Below are 5979 nucleotides of genomic sequence, written 5' to 3'. Positions count from 1 at the left end.
GTGTCGGGGCTAAAGGCCCGGGGCGGGCAGAGCAGGAGGCAGTCATTGCCGCGTCCCCGACTCGTCCCCGGGTGCCTCCTCGTCTGCACGCTGACCATCGCCCCCTCCTCACAACACCGAGCCGCTGTCGCAGCAGTGGGAAGGGCTGCAAAATGTTTCACTACTTGGGGTTGCTTTTCAGCAAGCCAGGCACATCGGCAAAGTTCGGAGCCTGGGTGTGGGAGGTTGTCCCTCGACTGCATCACACCTGTGTCCCATAAAAATTTGAGCTAGCCCTGCGAATTCCCAGGGGGTCGGCATAAAGGGACTTTGCATGGTTCTTTGTAGTACATAAAAAATTAGACCTTCTATTCTAACAGGATTTTTAAAATACTGATCTTGATAAACAGCTAGATAATATCTCAAATATATGGCGTTTTTCTGTAATGTACGTATTTTCTCATATTTTTTCTGTTTGCACAGATCGTTCAGTGCTGCTTCCATTAACGGGCAGAAGCACATTTCCTCGAGAAGAGATTAAAGACTCCCAGCTTCTAGGGTGGGAGGCCAGAATGGACCCATAGACACTGTGTGAAAAGGATGACAAAAGCCCCAAGGCAGCACTGGAAGTGCCTGATATGCTCCACCAGAATACTGAAGGCTGCATGAAATGGGGAAAATTTAAACTATTCTCACAGTTTCCAAAACTACGTTGCATTGAGGGACGCTTTTACCTGGGAGCGTTACCTAGACAATCACCCATCACACGTCTCTCCATTAGCATTATCACCATTTCTAAAAATCATAGGTCATGACCAAAGAAACTCAGAAGATTGGATGAGAAATCATTAGCGTCTGCTTTCAAATAACACATTTCTGGCTCTTCTTTTTACTTGTCTCCTATTTTCTGAACCTGACTGTTCATCCAGGTCACGTATGTGAGCTTTCCGCTGCAACTTTGAAAGCCAGAAACTTTCACGAAGGAACAAAATTGAACTGCAATTTTCATGCAATAAGACTATTCCATTTCCCGAGGAAAACAGTAAATATCATAAATTAATGGTATGGTCAGGAGAAAGGTCAGCGCTGAACCATTAGAGAAAATGAAATGGAAGTAGATCATGAGGGGAGTGAATTGTAAAAAATACTTACCATTTTTTTGTAAATATTTTTCACTACCTTTTCTCCATCCTCCATTTGATTCTGCCCTGCACAGCCCAAGTTTTCACCACAGTCCTGGGTCTCAGCTCATATCTACCCTCCTTCCTGCACCCTCTCTTTCTTAGAAGTGGCCCCAGGCGAACCCCGAGACCAGTAACATTGGTGTGAACATTAAAGTTCAGGGTATTGCAAGAGGTAAAGAAAACAAGCTCAAGCCAGTGCTTCCCTTCCTAGGTCCTGCACAACCCTGGTGGCTGCCTCCAGGGGCTTCTGGCATGACCCCCGATGGCTTTTAGTGGGAAGCGTCTTCCAGAGGGGCTTTGTTAGTGACTGGATCCTCTCCCATCACACTCCAACACAGCTGAAGCCATGTCTCCTTCCTAGTCTGTCATCCTCCTCTTCCTCCTTTCTTCCTTCTTTTTCCTTCTTTGTTGAATGGATTTCAGTGGATTCACCTGGATTTTTTTTTTTTTTCTTTTTTTTTTTTTCCATCCTTAACCTCCTACCCTTCAGCTGCTTTCACACAACCTGGACACTGAATGTGAAGGTTTTCCCCTCCTTGGATCTCTCCCTCTGCCCAGGTGTTTAATGAAAATGCCCTGTCGGCTCTTAGCCACTGTCTAAAAGCTTCCCGTAGGCAGCAAACAAGTTTTCAGGTATGAAACTGAGCTGGTCAAGAACATACAGAAATAGTAAACACACAGAAATAAAGTAAAACCCCAGCAGCCCTCCACTAAAAAGGGCACAGCGTTGTGCCCAGCCCTTCTCTCCAACTCCACACTTTTTCCATGCACTTTTATTCTTTTTTTTTTTTTTTCTCCTGCTGCTCTTCCATCATCATCTCCTCTGACCAGTGCTCTGCTTCCCACTATCTGCCCCAGTGTCTTCACCCACCACAGCTGAAGGGGCTCCGCACTTTTCCCCCTGCCCCATTTCACCCGAGAGGTGCAGCCTCCCCGCTGTTTGCCACTTGGCTCTCCTGCCCGCAGTGCAACCAGCGCTCTGCCTTCCCTCTGCCCAAGGATCGGTGCCCAGGACCAGCAGCAAAGCCACGGAGCCAGAATCACTCACCAACAAGCCAGGACTTCTGCAGAGACGCCAAGCCCTGCAAGCTAGCTCTGGAGCGTACGAGTGCTTGACCCTTGTGCTTGCTAGGGAGAAGACCAAAGGCAACACGTGGCTTTGTTTCTCTTAATAAAATGGTGCTTTGGGTCTATTTGTTTTCTACGCATCCCTCTCCCCTCCTCCAACCCAATCACACCATATCCCAGAGTGAGCGACTGAGGCCGGGCTTTTGGTTGAAGAACCGCGGTCGCTGGTGAGGAGCTGCTGTTCAGAAGCGTGCCTGGTTCATGTGCCCATACGTGTCTGTGTGAGTCTCTATAAAGATTTAAGGTCTGGCATGCGTTATGAATACGCCCCCTGCCACCACACACCCATCCCTGAGATGCGTGGTGGCCACCTTGAATTAAATATTGCTGGCGTGCTAGAGCACCGTGTTTCAATATGCAGAACATCACCATTACTAGCTGGTTCTGCATCGCTGAATATAATTTGTAGGAATTTCCATGGAGTCCTCCATGAGGAGAGCCAAACCTCTTACAAGATTAAGACCTCCCACTGCTACCTGAGAGGAGCCACACGCTCTCCTTACGCCTTTGGAGTCCAATTTCTCCCCAACGCTGCTGCTCCCTGGCTGCATCTGCTCCGTGTTTCTTTTGACACGATCGCTTGAGAGCCTGCCAGCTTCAGCAAGCAGCTCTGCTTCGTATTCTGAAGGGGAGAAGGTTTAAGCTCGGCCGAGTCCTCCTGAGACACAAAATCCATCACCAGGGATCACTCTGTGAAAGCATCCTGCCCTTGGCATGCCGGCCCAGCCTCCCCCAGCCAGCGCGTACCCCGGGGAGCATTACCTGCCGCAGACAGCCCCGATGCCTGTGTGGGCAGAGCCCAGCAAAGGCTGCACGCTCCAAAACGATCCAGGATTTGATTCTGGGTGAATCAAACTGTAATTCACAAAGTAATTGCTTGGACAAACTTGCTTGAAAATAAGATTCAGGCCACAGAATACTAAACTTGTTGGAAAGCCATGCAGCACCTGAATGCTTGCTAGATCTGGGTTTTGGCCAAAAAATAAGATTAGCAGTTTATATCCTGAGGTTGGTTGTTGTTATTGTTGTTGTTCTCAGCAGAACACATTTACATGGACAATTTCAACCGTGCTTGAAAAACACAGACAGCAAAACCAACTTGGAAGTCAGTTCCTGGTGTTTACAGGGATGCATGAGGTGAGTGCACCAGAGCCGCTAATCATTGATTTTGACTGCTTTTATGGGCCTGGGAAGGCTGGAAAAAACTGTGTATGGGAACCAGTCTGCGCTTAGGAATAACATTTCCTTTCTGATGACACACAGAAGTGACATTTAGATGCTGCTTCAACAGATGCATTATTTTATTAGAGGATTTCAAGCAGGCAAATACAGGAGTTTTGTTTTCCTTGTTACTGTAGGACTTATGTCATCCGTAACCTTTCCACCAAGAGGTCTCGTTTCAAATGACAGAGATGTGAAAGTTGTTCTGAGAAGTAGATGTGTTCGTTCTACTCCAGGTGTTCAGGGGATTTAATCCATTCACCATTTCTAGGTGCTTTTCTGGAGAGGGATTTCATCCTCCTGAAAAAAATCATGTGCTGAAATCTGGGGTAAGTTGAGAGTCTCATGATTTGCCTGACAGCGAAGCGTATGGGAAGTTAGTCTGTCTAAGGCAGCTCTAATACCTGTGTCTGTCCTAAACCGCACCTTCTCAGGGTTCTCTGCCTGCACCCCGGATTTGTCAGCCAGCCCAGTTCTGCCTTGCTGGGCCGGTGGCACCTATTCTGAGAACTGCCGGGGTAAGAATCAGAGCAAGGAAACCAGAAGGTTCCTCTGTTTCTCTCTGCTTTCATCAACCGCCCCGTTTTGCAAGCAGGCACGCAGACCAGCTGCGGTAGTGGATTCCCCTCAGCGCCAAGCAAGCTGCAGACTTGCTTACTTCCAAACCCCCAACACGGCCAAGAGGAAAATAAAGAGCTGGTGCAGAGCTGAATGCACACACGCTTGGGTGGGGCAATGGTCACCCTAGCACGGGTGACCCTGCATGTTGTTTCGGCTTTCTTCTATTTGGGAGAGAAAATATGCTTTTGCTACGGTTTTGTGACCTCTTCCGTTCCTTGTTAACGTGCTTTCTTCCTTTCACGTGACTGGAAAGCTGCAGCTAGAAGACAAGGGGGAGGAAGCTCTAAAAAGACTTCCCGAGGGGATGGCTAAATCAGATCCTGTTGTTACACCTGGCAGTACGACACCAAACCTGCAGATTCTGCCACAGAACGATGCAGCGTTCAGCTGTTCCCTACCAGATGATCAGAGCGATTTAAGAATAGATTCAGAACCTGCTGTACTTATTAAGCTGAAGTCTCACGTGGCCTGTGGTGAAATTGGGTGACTCAGACTCAAATATAATACCCTGTCCTCTGCAGCAGAAATAACATCACTGCCTTCGACAGAAGATTCAGAAGAAACCCACTCCTTCCAAAAGTTTTGCCTGTGCGTCACTCAGCTGTGATGGGCTGCCTATACTGATGACCCTCCACATCACAAGAATGAGAAGGTGAGAACTCAGGAGTTACAGATCATTTTGTTGCTCCTCTTTTGAGCTAGGCTCCCCTATGTACCTATGGGGCAGTGAAATCCAGCCCTTTCAGCTTGTTCCCAATTAGTGCTGCACCTCGTGTGTGTGTATTTAGCATATGAACTCAGGCTGCTGCTTTGAGCTCTGACCTCAGTGCAAGGAGCTACTGCTTGTTTCTGAATAACCTAAGAAATTCAGGACACCTGTAAGGATTTAGGTACCAGGTAAACTAAAAAAACTTCAGTACCCAAGACAGCAAGGACTTAAATGAGGATTTTGGATTCTCCAAAGGCTTGCTCCTGAGCTACACACGGAAAAAGGGCAATCAGTTTCTAGGACGAAAGGCTGGAAGGGATTACACATCTTTGCTGCAGCCTGTGAGTACAACTGCGCTCACGGCTGGGAAAGGTTAAAGAACTCACCTCAGCCCGCTCTGCCACAGTTCATCTATCCAATATCACCTCGCCAAGGTTTTCCCTTCTGTGAATCTTTATGTGAAACAATGAAAAAAATAAATTAGCTCAGTCATAGATGGCAGGCCACAAAAAGCCTATTTCCTAACAAATATGAAATCCGTACTCCGCAATACTGGGAGAAACCCTACAACTGCAAGGCAAGGTTTATGCAAGAAAGGGACCTGCAGGGGTGAGGAAGAATGAGAGCTAAGTTTTAGCTCAAATTTTTCTGTTGTATTTTTAAAAACACACTATAAATGTCATTAGAGCAGGAGAATCAATTAGTATGACACTATATAAATACAAGTATCGAAGAACTTCAGGTTCTGAGATGTTTCTTTTTGAAGCACTAACTCTAGCTCTAAGCCTGGGTTAAAATAGCTAGTCACCAGAAGATGACAGAAGTAATTCAAAGTGGGCTGCACAGGGACAGGCCTGCACCTTGCCTGGAAAGGACATCCAAAATTTCAGCCCCACTCGGGTCCTCCACGAGCTGCTCAGACAACCCTGTGTCCAGCTTGCCATCGCACGAGCAAAGGAGCACGCTGATGCCAAAAAAGTGAAAAATCAACTGAATGCTACTGGATGCAAATCCTGCGATGGCTCCACAGGGACCTGCACAAGCCCCGGGTCACTCCAGCACTGGGAGAGGACATCACCCCAACCTTCACAAGCGTTTCTTACAAACACAGCAATCAACTGGTTCCTGGAGATGGGG

Source organism: Egretta garzetta, unplaced genomic scaffold (assembly GCF_000687185.1).
Source record: "Egretta garzetta isolate BGI_Z169 unplaced genomic scaffold, ASM68718v1 scaffold45, whole genome shotgun sequence".
Classification (NCBI taxonomy): Eukaryota; Metazoa; Chordata; class Aves; order Pelecaniformes; family Ardeidae; genus Egretta; species Egretta garzetta.
Note: the sequence above shows the minus strand (reverse complement) of the source record.